Below are 18,773 nucleotides of genomic sequence, written 5' to 3' on the forward strand. Positions count from 1 at the left end.
TATGGGGTACTTGGGACTTTTGGGGGGGAAAAAATCAAGCAGCTGCTTAAATATATGTTTTAAGATCTAACTTTAGGCTCCTGCTTTTGAACCCAAATTATTAAAATTTGAACCCAAATTTATGCCTGGTTCTTAAAAGCTGCTTCCAGTAGTAAAATGAGAAACCTAAGAAGAAGTGGGCAGTAGCCCACGAAAGCTTATGCTCTAATAAATTTGTTAGTCTCTAAGGTGCCACAAGTACTCCTGTTCTTTTTATGGCTTATGAGGAGAGACTGAGGGAACTGGGATTGTTTAGTCTGCAGAAGAGAAGAATGAGGGGGGATTTGATAGCTGCTTTCAACTACCTGAAAGGGGGTTCCAAAGAGGATGAATCTAGACTGTTCTCAGTGGTAGCAGATGACAGAACAAGGAGTAATGGTCTCAAGTTGCAGTGGGGGAGATTTAGGTAGGATATTAGGAAAAACTTTTTCACTAAGAGGTGGTGAAGCACTGGAATGGGTTACCTAGGGAGGTTGTGGAATCTCCTTCCTTAGTGGTTTTTAAGGTTGACAAAGCCCTGGCTGGGATGATTTATTGGGGATTGGCCCTGCTTTGAGCAGGGGGTTGGACTAGATGACCTCCTGAGGTCCCTTCCAACCCTGATAGTCTATGAACTTCTGCAATTATTATTAGCATAATATTGTTTATTATTGTTAGCATAATTTTTTTCCTAAAGCCCCAGCTCCTGAATTCATGTGAATAGATGAGAATCTTCTACCCCTCATGGTTGAGGAGAAAAGGCTGAAAATACAATCAAAGTGTTTGCCAAACACTTAAAAAAAACAGAAGGCAAATAACCCTTCCTTCCCCTCCTCCCCCATTATTAGTTTGTTTAAAAAAAAAAATCATGGGGGCCTGACTCATGATTTTTGAACAGTTAGGATTGGCAGTACTGTAACCTTCCTAATGAGTAAGCCCAATGGAATACTGTTTTCTTGAGTCCAAATGCAAGCTTTGATGCTGCTGCTGCTAATTTTCTGAGCATCTGCCCATGAAATGGAGAAGATTCTGGATGGTGGTGTTTAGAATTTTGTTAGCAGTTGCTGTGGTCAGCTGAACTAAAATAATTTGGCAGGCTCCTTAGTTTTTGTGTAGCATTCTGGAAATTATGTGCCAGGTTCAAAATTTTTTTTTTAAAAAGGGAGGGTTTCCTGAAAATAATTAATACAATCAGCATAGTGTCCCTTGTTTTTTTTTTTTAATATTAAATTCACTATTTCACTTGGCTATTACATTTTGAGGTTATAATTTTCAATACATTTTTGTACAGGCAAAAGCTGTTAGGAGGGAAGAAATAACTGGGTAGAAAATAACTTGGGCTTTTGGCCTCTGAATAATTGTGTGAAGTGGATTGGAATTGCCCTGTAAATACATTACTTAGCTGTTACTGCTAATTTATCAGCAATAAAATAGTTAGCAAGGCTAATGTTTAAATTTCATAGTGGTAGCCGGGTTAGTCTGTATCAGCAAAAAGAACAAACAGTACTTGTGGCATCTTAGAGACTAACAAATTTATTTGAGCATAAGCTTTCGTGGGCTAAAACCTATTTCATCAGATATTATCTTTATATGTCAGACTTAATGCACCAAATGATGTGAATGGGGGCAATTAGCACTGTTAATTAGAACTTAGAACTGTTGATTCAAGCTGTCTGTAGACTGAAGAGAATATCACTGCCTCAGTTCTCATTTTGAAGGCTCTCTTTGCAACCATAAGGGCTATAAACATTTAAAATAAATACAAATAAAGAGTGTTTGTATTGTGGGGCACTGTTCTGTAGCAAGGGATAAATTCTTTAGCAAATAGTGGGGCTGTGGCATATAGGGACCTGTCAATGTCATGCTGCCTCCTGGAGCATTGTTTCCTAGATTCCAAAGCCAGAAGGGACCACTATGATCATCTAGTTTTACCTCCTGTATAACTCAGGGCACAGAACTTCTCCAAAATAATTCCGTTTGAATGAGACCATATCTTTTTAAAGAAAAAAAAATTATTCAACCTTGATTTAAAGATTGCCAGTGATGGAGAACCCACCATGATCCTTGGTAAATTGTTCCAGTAGTTAATGACCCTCAGTTAAAAATTTACACCTTATTTCCATTCTGAATTTGTCTAGTTTCAGCTTTCAACCACTGGATCTTGATATACTTTTTTCTGCTAGATAGAACAGCCCATTATCAAATGTTAGTTCCCCAGGTAGATACTTCGATCAAGTAACCCCTTTACCTTCTCTTTGGTAATCTAAATAGATTGTGTGTCCTCAGTGTATCACGGTAAGGCATGTTTTCTAGTCCTTTACTCATTCTTGTGGCTCTTCTTTGAATCTTCTCCAATGTACCAACGTCCCTTGTTGAACTCTGGACACCGCTTTCCAGCAGCAGAGTAGAGCTGTTCAGGGGGCACAACACTAACATATCAAAGCTGTGGGAATAATAGAGTAGTGGAAGCCTCCTTCCTGCTTGGAGCATCTGTTCCTGTTGCATAAAAACATAAGATGTGGCTGCAAATACCAGAGATGGTCATCTTCCATTGTGGAAGAAGGGGCTATGGACTGCAGGGAGCAAAACAATAGGTTCTCACTGCATTTTTATGCAGTGTTTAAATAGAAATAATATAATTGTTTAACACATGAACTCTGTACCTTACTGCAAAGAACAACACTGTCTTTGGCTTATCTTTGGAAGTTTTGCCCATGTGAATGGGCTGGACATTTTCCAGCACCCCCTTATGTCCAAAAGCACACTGCCTCAGCGTCTCCACTTTTCAGGGCTCTCTCAATTAAATTACCAAAATAAACTTTTCTAATTCAGCAATTCTTTTCCCTGGAGCTGGATTTATTAACATTTATCAAAATGAAAGTACTTAAATCCCCATCAAGTCAATGCTTCCAGGCCTTCCCTATCTGGAGCCTTTTTCCTGACAACTCAAGGTTTCCTGCTGGAGCTTCCTCACTCCTAGCAGTCTCTGTGGGTTGACTCTCTCTAGGTTCCTGTTGCTCCTTATAGGGGAATGAATTCCTATGTGCCAAGCTGGTTCTACTAATTAAACCCCATCCCACATCTCATGTGTGCCATGTATTCCTAATTGTATGGGACTGGCCAGCTCCAGGCCTCTGGCCTTTGAGGGTATGTCTACACTGCAAATAAAAAATCGCAGCTGGCCCATGCCAGTCAGCTTGGGCTTGTGGAGCTCAGGCTAAGGGGCTGTTTAACTGCGTTGTAGATGTCCGGTCTCCAGCTGGAACCCAGGCTCTAGGACGGGGTGGGCAAACTACAGCCTGCGGGCCGAATCCGGTCCCTCAGGCCTTTGGATCCGGCCCATGGGATTGCTCCCCGTGACGCTGCGGGCCCCACGCCACTCTCAGCGGCGGCCAGTCCAACATCCCTGCGACCCCCAGGCCCTTGCCTCCAGACACCGCCCCCCGCAGCTCCCATTGGCCGGGAACGGGGAACCATGGCCAATGGGAGCTTTGGGGGAGGTACGTGGAGGCGCAGCAAGGGCAGCGCACACGGAGCCCTCCGCCCCTCCTTCCCCAGGGGCCGCAGTGCTTCCTGGAGCAGTGCGGGACCAGGGACAGGGCAGGTATGCAGGGAGCCTGCATACAGTTTCCCCACCCAGATGTGGTCCTCAGCCCAAAAACTATGCCCACCTCTGCTCTAGGACCCTGTGAAGTGGGAGGGTCCCAGAGGGTGGGCTTCAGCTGGATCCAGAACATCTTCACTAGCTTGAGCCCCATGAGCCCAAGTCAGCTGTGAGTTTCTAATTGCAGTTTAGACATACCTAAAGGGGAAGGCCATCCGGTTACCCCCCCCTTGCTCCCCTCTCTGGTTGATCTCCACCTTGGGGATGTGAGGTTTCCATATTTATCAGACATGTGATGAGCCAGAAGCTGATATGAAAGGAGCATTGAAGCTCTTTACTTTCAAATAAATAAATAATAAACAAAAAACACAACTTTCAAGAATTTGATTTTATAAGCAGATATGAAATTAAAAAGTAAGTTGCTGCTGTTATCCTTGTATCCTGATGTCTTTCTGTGATGATACCTTTTAAAACTACCAAATTGGTGTACAGCAGATGGATTTATTATACTTACATTTATGGTCACAACCAGTCAGAGCACAGGGATATTATACAGTGACAATGTGTGGTTATTAATCAAATAGTATTCAGATAACTGCTGTGTGGCTGAGGAACAGGAGTAGTCAGTCAGATTTGGAATTTTGCATAACTGATACATGGCTTGTTTTAGAATTATTGTACAGTCATTATGTCTCTGATTTGCTGCTGACTGCTAGTCCATATGCCCAAAATACACATGGTCCCATCATCTTCTCACTCTTTCCTCTCCCTTACTGCCCCCAGTTTTCTCTCTTTTCCCACTTTCTACCTGATTTAGACAACTCAGTCCAGTCCTGTCCTCCCCTCCCTCTGATTTAACCATCTCCTGTCTCTCAACTGGAATTATTTAAAAGTCTTGCCTCCTGAGTCCCTCCCTTCTCATCTCAGCAGTCCACAATAATAGTAGTTGCTATTTATTAATTAAGGTGAATTGGACTGCATTGGATTCCTCCAGTCAGCACTGTTCCTGTAGAAACCATAGTAGTAGATGGGATTAGGAGCTGTGCAGAAATGCAGACATTGATTTAAGAAGGAAAAAGGAGTATTTAGTATTGGTATAAAATACAATGGGTTCAAATCATTCCTGATGCAATTTGACTGACTTCAATAGAGTTACACAGAAATCAGGGATGAGTTTTACCCCCCCTCCCATATATATATATATATATATATATATATTATCTCCTAGTGCTGGAAGGGACCTCAAAAGGTCATTGAGTCTAGCCCCCTGTTTTCACTAGCAGGGCCAAGTACTGATTTTGCCCTAGATCCTTAAGTGGCCCCCTCAAGGATTGAACTCACAACTCTGGGTTTAGTAGGCCAATGCTCAAACCACTGAGCTGTCCTTTCCCCACATTGTACATACTGTCATTGTTTATGATAAACCAATGGTACACAAACATTCGTATTTCCACAGGCAGTATTTTCTTTTTTCACTTTGGATTAGTTATTCTAGCTGTGGGAAATCTTTACAGAGAGAGCTGCCTGTTTACACACTAAAAAAACCCACACCCAACAACAAACTAATAGAGAGGTGGAGCAACTGAGTCTGCTGGGTGGAGGATCCTCCTATGCGGTGTTGGAACTGGCTGTGTCATCCTCAAGTGAAAAGGGGGTTGGCCAGGATTTCATTACAACTGAAACCAAGGACAGGACTGTATGCTGAAACAAAAACAATTCTGTCATAAGGATCTTGTGCTACAATTAACTAGAAGTTAGAATATAAAGCAACTGTACAAAGTGAGTACTGTTTTCTGACTTGCTTTTCTATCTTCTTATCTCTGCTTCAGGCTAATTACGTGATATAGTTTCTTCTTTCTTCTCTTCTAGCAGTGCTCTGAACGAGCTGCTGACCTTATGAGATGTTTCTTTTATCTGGGCTGGAGCATTCCCAAACAGGCTGAGTGTACAGTGACTCAGTTCTAAAACTGTCTACTGTGTCCACAGTGCTCAGAGCTAACCGGGGGACAGTCTTTCTGGATAGAAAGGCTGTTTGTACTCTCTGTGTGTTTCTGAATATTTGTTTTGGGGACAGAGTTGCAAAATATACGGTTTATGAGACATATGCTAAATTCTAAAGGAGGCAGAGAAGGGCAGGGGATTTAATCAACCTAGTTTCTTTAGGTTCAGCTTCTATGTTCCTAGTAACTGTAGACATAGTTTGACTTCTTTATTTGGGGGAGGCAACTTCAATCAGGCCAATGGGCCATGTGGGGGAGGGGGCAAATTCTGTGGCTGCCTGAGGCTTTCAGTTGGGGAGCCGCACCTCCCTACCCTCTCCAAACTACGCCCATGCTAGTAACTTAAAGTGCCTTTGTGTCAGAAGCCCATATTTTTTGACGCATGAATGCAAAGTTTAACGTAGTTGTTAAATGTACCAAATATTGCATAGTCAGGGCATGGTAATCTGTACAAAAGAATGGTTTTTTTGAAGGATGTTTAGGTACTGATATCCATAACAACACACAAGTGTTCAGAATAAGTCCATGCAGAAGAAACAGAAGCACAGTCATTAAGTTGTTTATTTTTGTTTCCATAGTAATACAGATGAGATTAATTGTGTAGACTTAGTATAGGTTATACCTAATATTTCTTAGGAATTTTTCATTATATTCATTGTAAATAAAACCATTGATTCATTACCATAAATTCCTTTGCTTGGTTTAAAACTCAAAATAAAAAGGATTAGTTGGGAAAACAGGCTCCTGCCCCGTGTGAGGTTTTTCAGTTGCTGTGTTATGCCCACTTCTCCTTTATCTACTTTGAAAGAGTGAAAACAAGTTTACCTAGCAAAGAGGTGCTTGAGGGTGAATTTAATCAGCTTTGTTCTATGGTGTTATTGCTTAAAAACTCTACTTTTTCATCACATTTTGTGCGTAGGGGAGGAAACTTCTTTGTTATAAAAATTACTGGCTTCTCAGCCTTTCTTCTAGATAAAATGAGGATTTGCTTTCTAAACTGAAGTATTTCATGCCATCTATCCATAACATAGTTATTTTATATTTTGAAGAAATAACTGAATGTGCATTCAAGGTGAAGTTAATCTCTGTCCAGAGGACCAGCTGAAGGCCTATTGCACTGCTCTGCGATTTAAGTGCATGAGCTGGCCATCTGTATCAGGTTGAATTTCCCCATTAGGTCATATTTTGGCTTGTGCTGTAGCTCTGCATGTGAAAGGATACTGTCAACTTGAAATCTAGCCAAAGTTGCAAAAAGTTGTAACAATAGTTTCAGGTACCACATCTGTCCCTTCCTCCCCATGCCAATTTTTATGGTCTTGCGATCACGTTTTCCTCTTTGTGTAAATGGGTTTTCTCTTTCCTCTTGCTGTGTTAAAGATCTACACAAATAACACAGGAAGCTGGGTAACATGCCCCACTCCTGCCTGCCCCCCAACCCCATCCTCTGGGGCTCTGCATGGGCTCACCGGTCCACCCACACAAAGTTAATTGTAGGACTGGGGCTTAACTGACTATGTGGGGAATAGTGAAATGACTTTACACAAAGGTGCTGTCTAATGCACAAATACATTGAAAAATATAGAGAAATATTTTTCTCTAGCAGTATTAGGTGTTACTCATAAATATCTTAGCTAAAACTTTTTCAGGCAGAAGGGTGTTTTCTTTATTCCTAAAGTAGATGGTTTCTCTTCTCTTCAGTAATATGCAAACTGGGGTGTATCTAAGATGGTATCAGTTGTCCTGTAGCCAGTTGATACAAAACATCACCATTTAGTCACAAACATTTAGCTTGAAGAAGAATCATTCTCCATGTTAGATGTGACGTGGGGTTAGAAATGCTTTATCTCTAGCCCCAGTCCAGATGGCCTTAAGGATGAACCACCTTGCCATGAGCTCTCTCCATAGCTAGATCTTCATTGTGGAGAAGCCACTGCAGAACTCTAAAGGTCAGATTAAATGAACTCCAAGTATTTGACCAATTTTACTTTGAAAATTTCTCATCATAAACAAATTCGCTTTTTTGAAAAAGTGGTATCGGGGACAAGGTCCAGAGTGGGGAGAGGGACACAGAAAGCAAGAGTGCTAATTCCATGGCATCATCTTAATGTATACCACCTCTTCCAGGTGGGCTTTGTTTCTGGGAAGATAGAAAAAGGAATGGAGTTTGGGGGAATAAATTATCCACAGTGTCCTTACTTCACCTTTCTCAAAAAACATGGGCTTTTTTAAGGTAAATTAGTGTTGAATCTGACCCTGTCCATGGTACCCTACCTGTGCTCAGAAACTATTCCTGAGCAGGAGGAAAGTGGCTGCAAGGGGGTCCCTGACAGCAGTGTTTTTGCAGGACATGTATTGCTAGGAGGAGCAAAGATGTAATGTAAATGTACAGATAATTCTGTGCCTCTGCAAGTCCCTGAAGATCTGAGTTTGAGGCAACTCCCTGCTTCTTCTTTAGGGGATACCGCATGTTTCTCTCTCCCTCCCTCCCCTGGTGGATGAATGCCTTAAAAATTCAGCTAGTGGAAACCCTGCAATTTCAAATCCCTGATAGGAAGAAGGCTGTATCGGGCATGATATACAGATCTTAAATGTCAGTGTTGTATTGAATTCCAAAGGTGTTGTAGACTGGTAGATAGTGTGATCTGGAGGAATGAACATGGGTTTGGCAGTCAGGAGATGCTGAGCTCTGCTACTGACTTGCTGTGTGACTTTATTTGGGGATAATAACAGACTTCGCAGAATGTTGTGAGGATTTATGTAATGAATGTTTATAAAGTGTGTTGAGCATGTGGAGCACTATATAAACTGGCTGTGTATCATTAGAACGAAGGTGATTATTTTTAAATTATTTTCTGTTGGAAGTGCTTTGAACTGATAGTCTCGACCCCATCATCTTATAAAAACATACATACAAACATATGAGCTATTATGTGATTTTTTAAAATGTCTCTTGCTAAGAGTAATTCCTAGTCAGTTTTTTGGAAGTGCTAGTCATTATTTCTTCTTCTTCTTTAGGTAATTTTACAATATAAATATTAAAGTCCACAACCAGGTTCGATCCCATTGTGTTAGGTGATGTACAAGCATAAAAAAATACAGTTTCTCTGCCCCAAAGATCTTACAGTCTACAACACAAGATGTAATAGATGGATGAGAGAAACAAGCAGGCTGGGATGGGTTGAGGCAAACAGGATAACAATATAACGTGCATAATTCTTAGTCAGTAGTAGTGATCACATTTGACTTCTGTGATTACAGTAGAGAAATAATGTACTTGTGTACATATGTACAGTGTTAGTGTACATGTTAAATACTTTATAGCATAATTTAAGTAAAACATTAAATGTAAGACTTAATTTTGAAATAATGTTAAGGGTCTTTTTTAAAGTGAACAAAAACCAGAACTCTTGTCTACTGCTGGGTTTTGTACCCATTCCTCAGAAGCTTCTAGTGCTGGCCACTGCTGAGACAAGTTGCTGAATTAGATAAACAGTTGGTCTGATCAGGTATGGCAATTCCTCTGTTCCAGGACATCATTTGTAAGGCTTTAAAGCATGACTCCAAAGAAGCACTTCTAATAATGAATGATGTTTGGACTGTGCTAATGATCCCATGTCTAATCACCGTTATTGCTAATACAGTTACTGTAGAAGTGGCAAAAGTAGCTTCCTTTTCTCACTTTATTTTATTGGCTATTTTTCTCTAAGTTCTGTGCAGATAACCATGGCTTCTGAAGCCTTGTTGATTTTTCATCTTTGGTAACAGATGTCTTTGTCACCTAGCACATGTGCAGCTCCTGTTACCTCAGTGGTAACATCCTCCTGCCCCACTCTGCAAAAAATCCAGTCTTTGAGTCAGAATATCTCTGCTGATTCTTGTGAACACCAACTGACAGTTCTGAATTTTGCCAAATTTGCTAGGTTTATGTTGGAAATTACTTCTCTTAGAACCTATATCTTAACGTGTCTAGTTATGTGTGCAGTTTTATTCTGTTGGGCTTTCCTGTGGCTTCTACAGACTACCCAAATCTTTCTGTAATACAGTATATTTGTTTAATTTCTCCTTGAGAAATGTTACAGGCTTCTTGTACTGATCCATAGCAGTGTTCCAGATTAAGTGACACAAACCCAACTGAATGTGGCACTTAAACTGATGCATGATGGCCACCCACACTTATTTCCTGAAAGTAAATTATTTTTCCCGTTTGCAATTCATTGATTCAGAAAGCACTTTGAAATATTTGATGTTGTTAACTATCATTTCTGTAATATTTTTTTGTAAATAAAGTAAGTATTTAGTTACTTCTTATCAGGGTGGATTTGATTTAAATCACTAGTCAGGAAGACTCGATTTAATCATGGTTTAATCATGGTTTTCGACATAAAAGTGCATTCTTGTTGGTTGTTGTTATAACCTTAATACATATTCTTCACAACTCAGATAGATGTAGGTTTCATTTTTAGAAGGTGCACACTATATATTTTTAAACATTAATTTATTTTGAAAACTTTTCAGATTAGTTTTACAGCTATATCAGAAAATGAATGATTGTTTGGTTATTTCATTTACCAAAGATAATTGAAGCAGATATTTATGAAGTCATTGGGAGGTGAACTATCTCCAATTCAATAGGTTAATCATTAATATTTGGAGGATTTTCTTGCCATGCTATATTAGGAGAACATCACTAGACAAACATTTTAAATTGTTTTATTTAACTAAAACAACAACGTTAAGTATTCTAGATTTTTTTCTTCAACAGGAAACATATAATATTTTAATAAAACAAGCATATGTCCCTTGCTTCTTACATTTATCTCCAGACTTCTTCTCCTTGTCCAGATCTAGTCCGCCCCCAACAATCTTCTATTCATTGAACTTTTTGAAACTTTGCACTTTTAGAGAGAGGTAAAGGATTGACTCTGTGTATACAGATTTGCAGAAGGACAATAGAGTTGAGGTCTGGTATTTCTCACCTATATATATTATTTATTTAAAAACATTTTTGCTGTTAACAAGCATGTTACCTCTGGAGAGACAAATCCACAGTTTGAGAACTAAGCATCTCTGATAGTGCTCAGTCTAGAAGATATTGAGTCCCATTGGGTAGATAGAAAGAGTAACCTAAATAAGCTATACAGAAGCCTGTGGAACCCCATAAGATTGGGTCCCTAATCCATGAACTATTGGAACTCATTTACAAAATTTTTCTTAAACATTACATGAATATATTGTCTCATACTATAGAATTAGAATTTATAATCCCTCTTCCACGATAAGATATCTTTGAGCTATAATGTATCTTAATTAAAACTATCTTTTAGATAGGGTTTTTTCCCTCAAAAATCCAATTTAAATAAAAAAAATTCATTTTTTTAATCCACCCTGCTTTTATACAGTGACATTCCAGAGTAATCTCTGACTTTTTTGCCATTGCATGAATTAGAATCACTTTACTGTAGATAAACCAGGTATTTCCAATACTTGCAGGTATAAGGTGTTAATTGAAGCTGGATTCAGTTGAAAAAAATGGAAAATAGTACTGTGTCTGTTTAGAGTTGCTTTGATATTGAGGATTATTTGCAAATATTCTGTAACTACTATTGTTACAGATTTCTACAGCTGTGTTTGCTGTGGCAGCTAGAGTAGCTATTACATTTATTACAAAGAATAAAACACAAAGCAAGACACAACAGAACTGTTACCCAGTAGCTTGGCAAAATAAATGTCTTGCATTGTATCCTGAAGATGTTCAGACTCAGGCTCTTAGGGGAGAGCATAAAAAGAAATGATCTATGTGATAATTCCCTTGATTTCAATGGAGTTATAGAGGGAGTTTGATTCAACACTTTTAAAATGTGGTTTGACTCTGAATACTTCCTGTGGATTGAGCCTAAGAAATAACACATTGATCAGCATGCTTTGTGGCCACACACAATTTTTCAAGACTTTTTTACATCACTGTTCATGAAAATGACAAGAAAAAAGGAAATCTAAGTAATAATTTGAGTGAAATGCACGAAGAATTAAATTTGAAAATGAAATACGTTGTAAACTTTCAACAGGACAAAAGAAGCCTTTTGCAATTAAACAATGCAAACGGAATTTGATACTGAAAAACTGTCTCTTGGAGAATTGGATCTGTGATGCAATTTTATTTTTAGCTCTACTCCAAGCACTTAGTGGAAATGAAGTGGTTTATAGTCATGTATTCATAAACTGAGAGTAGAGAATGAAGTTCACATCAGACACATGCTGGCTTGCTTTCCAGACCACTTCCAGAGTACTATCATTAATCACAATGCAGTTTTAAGCAGGTGCGGTCCTGATACAGAAGAGGTGTAGGGCTGAGCAGTACTAAATCTTTATATACAACTGACCTTTTGGTTTAGGTCTGAGTTGAACAACACTTCAAAGAAACAAACAAACAAACCCTTTCATTTGTTTTTAATTTAAACCAGGACTGTGGATAGGGTGCCAACTTTCTAATTGCACAAAACTGAACACCCTTGTCCCCCCCCTTCCCTGAGATCCCGCCCTGCCCCCCCACTCACTCCATCCCCCCTCCCTCTGTCGCTCACTCTCCCCCACCCTCACTCACTTTCACTGGGCTGGGGCAGGGGGTTAGGCTGTGGGAGGGGGTGAGGGCTCTGGCTGGGGGTGTGGGCTCCAGGGTGAGGCCAGAAATGAGGGGTTCAGAATGTGGGTGGAGGGGTTGGGTGCGGGCTCAGGCTGGGGGTGTGGGCTCTGCGGTAGGGCCGGGGATGAGGGGTTTGTGGTGTGGGAGGGGCCTCAGGACTGAGGCAGGGGGTTGGGGTGTGGGCTCAGGGAGGGAGTTAGGGTGTGGGAGAGGGTTCTGACCTGGGGCAGGGAGTTAGGGTGCGGGAGAGGGTGCGGGCTCCAGCCGAGAGGTGCTTTCCTCAGGTGGCTCCCGGTTGGCAGTGCAGCGGGGCTAAGCAAGATTCCCTGCCTGCCCTAGCTCCGTGCAGCTCCCGGAAGCAACCGGCATGTCCGGCTCCTAGACGCAGGGGTGGCCAGGTGGCTCTGTGTGGTGCTCGTTGCCCGCACCCGCATGCGCAACCCCTGCAGCTCTCATTGGCCACTGTTTCCAGCCAATGGGAGCTGCAGAGCCGACACTTTGGGGTGGGAGCACCACACAGAGCTTCCCTGATCGCCCTTGCACCTAGGGGCCGCAGGACATGCCGGCCGCTTCTGGGAGCTGCTCAGATTCAGGGCAGGCAGGGAGCCTGCCTTAGCCCTGCTGCACCGCCGACTGGACTTTTAACGGCCTGGTCAGTGGTGCTGACCAGAGCCTCCAGGGTCCCTCTTCAACTGGGCATTCCAGTCGAAAACTGGACGCCTGGCAACCCTAACTGTGGAAATGTGGTTGCTCTAAGGAAGATTACACTAATAGAGATCAGTAAGGCTCTTCATATTTATGTACCTTGTATCTCCTGTGATTGTTTAGCAAAAAGATTAGAAAGTCATTTAAGTGCAATAAATTCAAATAAAGCAGCCTTAACATAGTTAAATCATTTCAAATCAAATAATGCAAAGTAAGGTACTCAAGTTATTCAACAAATTCCTAATACACTCTATCAACAGATAACAACATATCTATTTTACACCCTTAAATATCTGTATCAATCTCTTACTCGTGTAGAACTGTTTACTTGCCTTGTTTACTTCCTTTATAATTTTTAATATCTTGGAATGTAGGTTTATGTCAGTTGTCTATGGGCAGAGTGAATGCAACATCACTTAGTATTTTACTGTCTCTTTTGTCCCGTAAAGCTGCCTGACTTGAATCACTGTTGCTTTTATAGGTCCACATCATATGAGTGAAAAATTGGGACCTTCTTGTATAGCCAGTTTATTTTTAGCTTCCTGTGGCTCTTCTACTCAAGTGTATTTCATGATCTGATATTCTGTAATATAGCTCTTACTTATTATGCAGTCTGTCTGCTCAGTTACTGCACAAAGATCATTCCTCTTTCTCTATAATTCTAGATTCATCCTTGTATTTTGAAATCCACTTCGAAAGTATTATGCAAATGTATACTGTTTTTACTTTTGCTACTGGCATCCATTTGAGATTTCCGACAGAGCTCACACACACACACACACACACACACACACACACACACACACACACACACACACACACACACACACACACACACACACACACACACACACACACACTCACACACACACTATTTACAATACCTGATGAAATATATTTTGATTTCAGTTTTTCTTAGAATTGAATATTTTTAGAAGTAGGTTTTTCCATCTCTTATTTCTAAGGTGTTTTTTAAATAAAATAATGTATTTCAGGGGAAACGCAGTATGTCTCTCAGAAAAGCTTTTATAAAAGAAGGAATATATTGGTGGTTATAACCTACTGCATAAATATACGACTCATCCAAAGTACTTTACATGCTAAAAAACAAGAACAACAGAAGAGTTCAAGCTATTGGTAAAGATGTAATATCCTAAAAAAAGCCAATTCTTTACAGACATTATCTGTTTTAAGGTTCATATTTGTTCAAACTCTAGTTCCTGATGCAAAAGATTCTGCAATTCAGAGTTCCCATTTGTGGAAAAGAGACCAAATAGTTTAATGTTGTCATTTCAGAGTAAAAGCTTTCTTATTTTTTTTATATCTTTGCAGCTGTTCTTATAGATCTCACCTTACCAGATGTCTAAATTATTATTTGTTTATTTAGCAGTATTTACATGTGAAATACTGTAACTCAGATCATTTTAAATTCTTGTTTAACCACTTTTCTAAAAGAATAATCCAGATTTTGCATTGATAGGAAATAGTAACATTTCAAGTACAACCTTAGACTCTAGTGCTGGAAAGATTACTGTGTGTGCTTAACTTTATGCACCGTAGTTCCATTAACTTCAGTGGGGTTACTCATAGTATGTAAAGATGAGCACAAGTGTAAATCTTTGCAGGATGGGCCTTAAAGTTTGTTCTCTGACTCAGACCAAAATCTGTGCACCCACAAAATCAGACTTGATTTACTGTGTTGGCCAAAACCTCCTTGAATTATGAATGAGAGATCTAGACTCAATGGAAGTGTGTGTGTGTGTGTGTGTGTGTCAGAATTAGGCCTTATCTGTTTTTATTCACCAATAAAAAGGCTAGAATAAGAAAAAGAATATGCTAGATCTCACTTAGCAAAACATTACCGTATTGAAAGGATACCTATTGCAAAAACCGTTCTTTGTGATGTTAAAATTGCAGGAAGGGGAAGTTTTTAATCGTGGCCTGGCCATGGCAATGCCCCCAGATTCCTCTTCAAGTTCAGTCCTGCACAGATTTTTGATCATGCAGGACTAGTAACCATAGTGGTCTTTATCTGCTTGGCATGATTCACTACAGATAACTCTCAATATTTGAATTTTTGATGCTGAGAACAGAGTAAGAGCATGAACCTAATATGTGCACAACACCGTATTTGCATTTGTTTATAATATCATGCATACAATACGTGTGGTGTAGTATGGGTTAGTTAGCCAGATGGAGTTAGCTCTCCTAGTGCTCACAACTAAGAATGGAATTTGCTGATTAGACATTTTTGTCAGTTCAGTTTTATCCTCATGTTGGGCTCCACCTAGTGTTCTCGGTGCATACTACTCCTTTGGATTTTTCACCCTCTCTTGTTACAAGAGAATACCGTAGTCTCAATGCAACTTCAATTCTGGGCGTAGTTAAATTAAATATTGGAGTTGTTTACTTTAATAAACCACAGCCCACTGCAGACTACCATATTTAGTTCATTCTTCATGTTCTTGACTGTGAGCTCTGGTCTCAAAACAACAAGTTTCTGATTTTCTTATTGCCTACGGGGGAGCCGATTTATTTTAAAAATATTTTTCTTGTGAACTCTTTAAAGTTGTGGAAGGTTTATGGAATTCTGTGTGAATAATTAAATTGGGTACATTGATGATTTTCTAACAAGGAGGTCTTCTGTTTATTAGTTAAGCTAATAATGAATGTTTATGTTGAATTATAAACACAGTAAATATATCTAGAATACATTATTATATGAAGATTAAAAATCTAATGTCTATTAAGGAATTTTCCCAGTAAGGTCATGATTCAGCAAACTTTGCCTGTTCCACAAAGCAGTTTAAGTACTTGCTTAACTTTAAACACATGCTTAAGTCCCATTGATTTTAATGAGACGTAAGCACATACTTAAGTGCTTTGCTAAATTGGGGCCAGAATTAGTCTCATGGTATGATTTTAGCAGAAGACCACTAAAGGTTTCTGCAGAAAACCAGAAGTTAGTAATAAAGAGACTAACTTTTGCCTCCAGTGATTTTTTTACAGTTTTCTAGGATTATCTCCCCAGTAATCAGCATGACAAATAAAAAGATTTGTTTATAACATACAAGGTTGTAAAGTCAAACAGAGATGATAGGTGCTGGCCTTATGCTCTTGCAGGTTTGTTTGTTTTTTGTTGGTTGGTTCTTTTAGTGATACGCTCCTGAATGTAGCTTTAATTCAAATGGAAGTGTTAGAAAAAAAAATCCATGTTGATTATTCCTACATAGTACCTGACTAAAGAAACCCACAAAAGTAAGTAATCTTTAAGCCAGAAGTATATTATAGGTACTTTTTTTCATTTACATAATCTTCAGGTACTTGGTCTGAAATTTCTGCTATCACTTTCTGTTTTGAGTATTTAACCATGTACAGACTTCCACATAGTCCAGTAATTTCATTGTGAAATAGATGGGCATGTATTTCAGAAAACCCAGTTTCATACAGTTTAAGGTCAGAAGGGACTATTAGATCATCTAGTATGACCACCTGTATATCACAGGCTATTCCATTTCACCCAGATACCCCTATCTTAAGCCAAATTAGTTAGACTAAAGTATTTCAGTCCTTAGGAGTCTAAACTGTGTGCCACAGGGATGGAAGATATGTTCACATGATCCCAGCCTATAAACCACACCCAATGCTTCAGAGAGAGGTTTTAAAAAAAAAAAAAAAAAAAAAAAAAGTTCCCTGTCAGTCTGACCTGGAGGAAAATTCCTTCCAGATCCCTAATTTGGTGAGCACGACCCTGGGCATATAAGGGCTAGTCTACACTGGCAATGTTAAGGCGCTGCCGCGGCAGCGCTTTAACGTGGCTTGTGTAGTCACGGCAGAGCACCTCCACGAGGGGCGTAGCTACCAGTGTTGGGAGCATGGCTCCCAGAGCTGGTGCACTGTCTACACTGGAGTTTTACAGCGCTGAAACTTGCTGTGCTTAGAAGGGTGTTTTTTCATACCCCTGAGTGGAAAGTTGCAGCGCTGTAAAGTGCCAGTGTAGACAAGCCCTAAGCAAGACACACCAGCCATGTATCTAGAAAGAGGATTCTTTGAACCAACTCAGAACACTGGTCCACCCTGTCCAGCGACCTGTCTTCAGCTGTGACCAATAGCTGGTGCTTCAGAGAAAGGTGAATAAGAAAACAGCCACTTGCCTACACAGACTACATCCAGCCCATTGTGCACTGCAGGAGGGAAAATCCTTCCTGACCCCTGTGGGTGATTGGCTGAAGAACTGAAGCATGAAGTTAGTGGGAATTGTGTGTGTATAAAAGAGCATAGTGTTAAGTAAGCGTTACCTATGGGGATTCCCCAAAAAAGGTTTATGGAGACAGCTGTGTGGGACAGCTGTCTCTGGGTCCAATTCTTGGCCCCTTCTCACCAACTGAAAGGTTTCCACAAGTCCAGGGAAGGCGAGATGGAGGTGGCTGGGGTGATCACCCAGGTTTTCATCTCCTTCATCCATTCAGGTGGAATGAAAAATTTAGCTCATAGCATTTTGTACCTTCAAAATATAATTCAAATATTAACTAACGGATCAACCAATTAACCTTTACAATAGCCTTGGAAGTGGGTATTGTTGTCCCCGTTTTACAGAGAGTCAGACTAGAGGTTAAATAACATGCCTGAGGCCACGCAGTGAGCCTATGACAGAGCCCCAGGTAGGAAGAAGCAGCAACAACTTTACCAGAAGTACTATCAGCCCAAATTTTGCCCTTAGATACGCAAACATAATTGAAATTCCTAAAATCAGTGGGATTGCCTGGATGTAAGTGAAGGCAGAATTACACTCTATAATAAGCACTTGGAGTACACTTTGTTTTGCCTGCTTCTGATTACTTATCTTTTAGTTGTGATAATACTGAAATAACAATAGTGTTCTGAAGCAAATACACTCTGTTTTGTGTTGACCACATATGTTTGACTATGTAATCTTTTTTAATGTGTCCTGTTTGATATAGACCAACAAGAGCTCAATATTCTCATACTATAACAGGGTGTGCCTCCAAACATGTTAAAGCCTCTCCAAGTTCTATTTAAGCCATGAATCAGTCAGCTATTGTGCTAGTTACTAGGTAACATTTTAATATTTATCTCCAAGCCTGACATACATTTGTGTTGCATCAGAGGACAAAACTTGATCTGTTCTGTACGTTTAGATTGTGGTAAATGGAGAATATAGGGGCTTTTTTTTATAGCAGCATGTTGTTGGCTAGTACACATGGACATACACACCACCATCAAGAACAGTAAAATGAAACCATCCAAAATTGCCTCACGTTAAACAGCCAACTTGTTATATAGGTGGTCTAGCAGATATCAAATAAGCATGACACTTTTACATATTTATTTATTAACATGCTTTTTTTTTTTTTGCTCACAGATAAGGGGGTCAGATTGTGCCAAGTCCTTGTGTGATACAGGGATTGGGAGGATAAAAAAATCTCCCTCCACTGCCTTGTAATACCCATTCAAGGGAAGTGCCTGAGGCAGTTGAAGTCCTTGATCTCTGGGGACCACAGGTGGGAGGGTCCTTCAGTGCAGCCTGGGATGCACTGATGGCCCAGAAGGAGCAGGAAGACCCTGATAGCACTGTCCTACCCCCCTCCATGCTATCCTGTAGAGCAAGTCACCTGCAGCAGGGGGACAACCTGTGCTTCAGGCCACTGAGGCAGTGGTCTGTTTTCCACGCCACCCACGCTCAGGCCTTTTCAGGGGGAATAGCTAGTGGATCCACATAATTGTTGACCCACCAAGACCAAAGCCAGTCCTTTCTCAGACTTTTCTCCTTGAAGAATTAACCCCT

The 18,773-nt window shown here is 40.2% G+C and overlaps 1 protein-coding gene across 48 annotated transcripts in view; it reads left to right on the forward strand.

Moving 5' to 3' along the window:
- CAST (calpastatin) overlaps window positions 1-18,773 on the forward strand; it is a 95,015-nt gene that overhangs the window by 21,321 nt on the left and 54,921 nt on the right. For 10 of the 48 annotated variants that reach the window (XM_042840396.2, XM_065550224.1, XM_065550228.1 and 7 more), the window contains exon 1: window positions 5,079-5,401. The exons of the other annotated variants lie outside the window; for them this stretch is intronic. The gene's annotated coding sequence lies outside the window, so the exon portion shown is untranslated. Of the gene's footprint in view, window positions 1-5,078; window positions 5,402-18,773 lie in introns of those variants that run through there. 48 annotated transcript variants of the gene reach the window in all.

This window comes from Chrysemys picta, chromosome 6 (assembly GCF_011386835.1).
Source record: "Chrysemys picta bellii isolate R12L10 chromosome 6, ASM1138683v2, whole genome shotgun sequence".
Lineage (NCBI taxonomy): Eukaryota > Metazoa > Chordata > Testudines > Emydidae > Chrysemys > Chrysemys picta.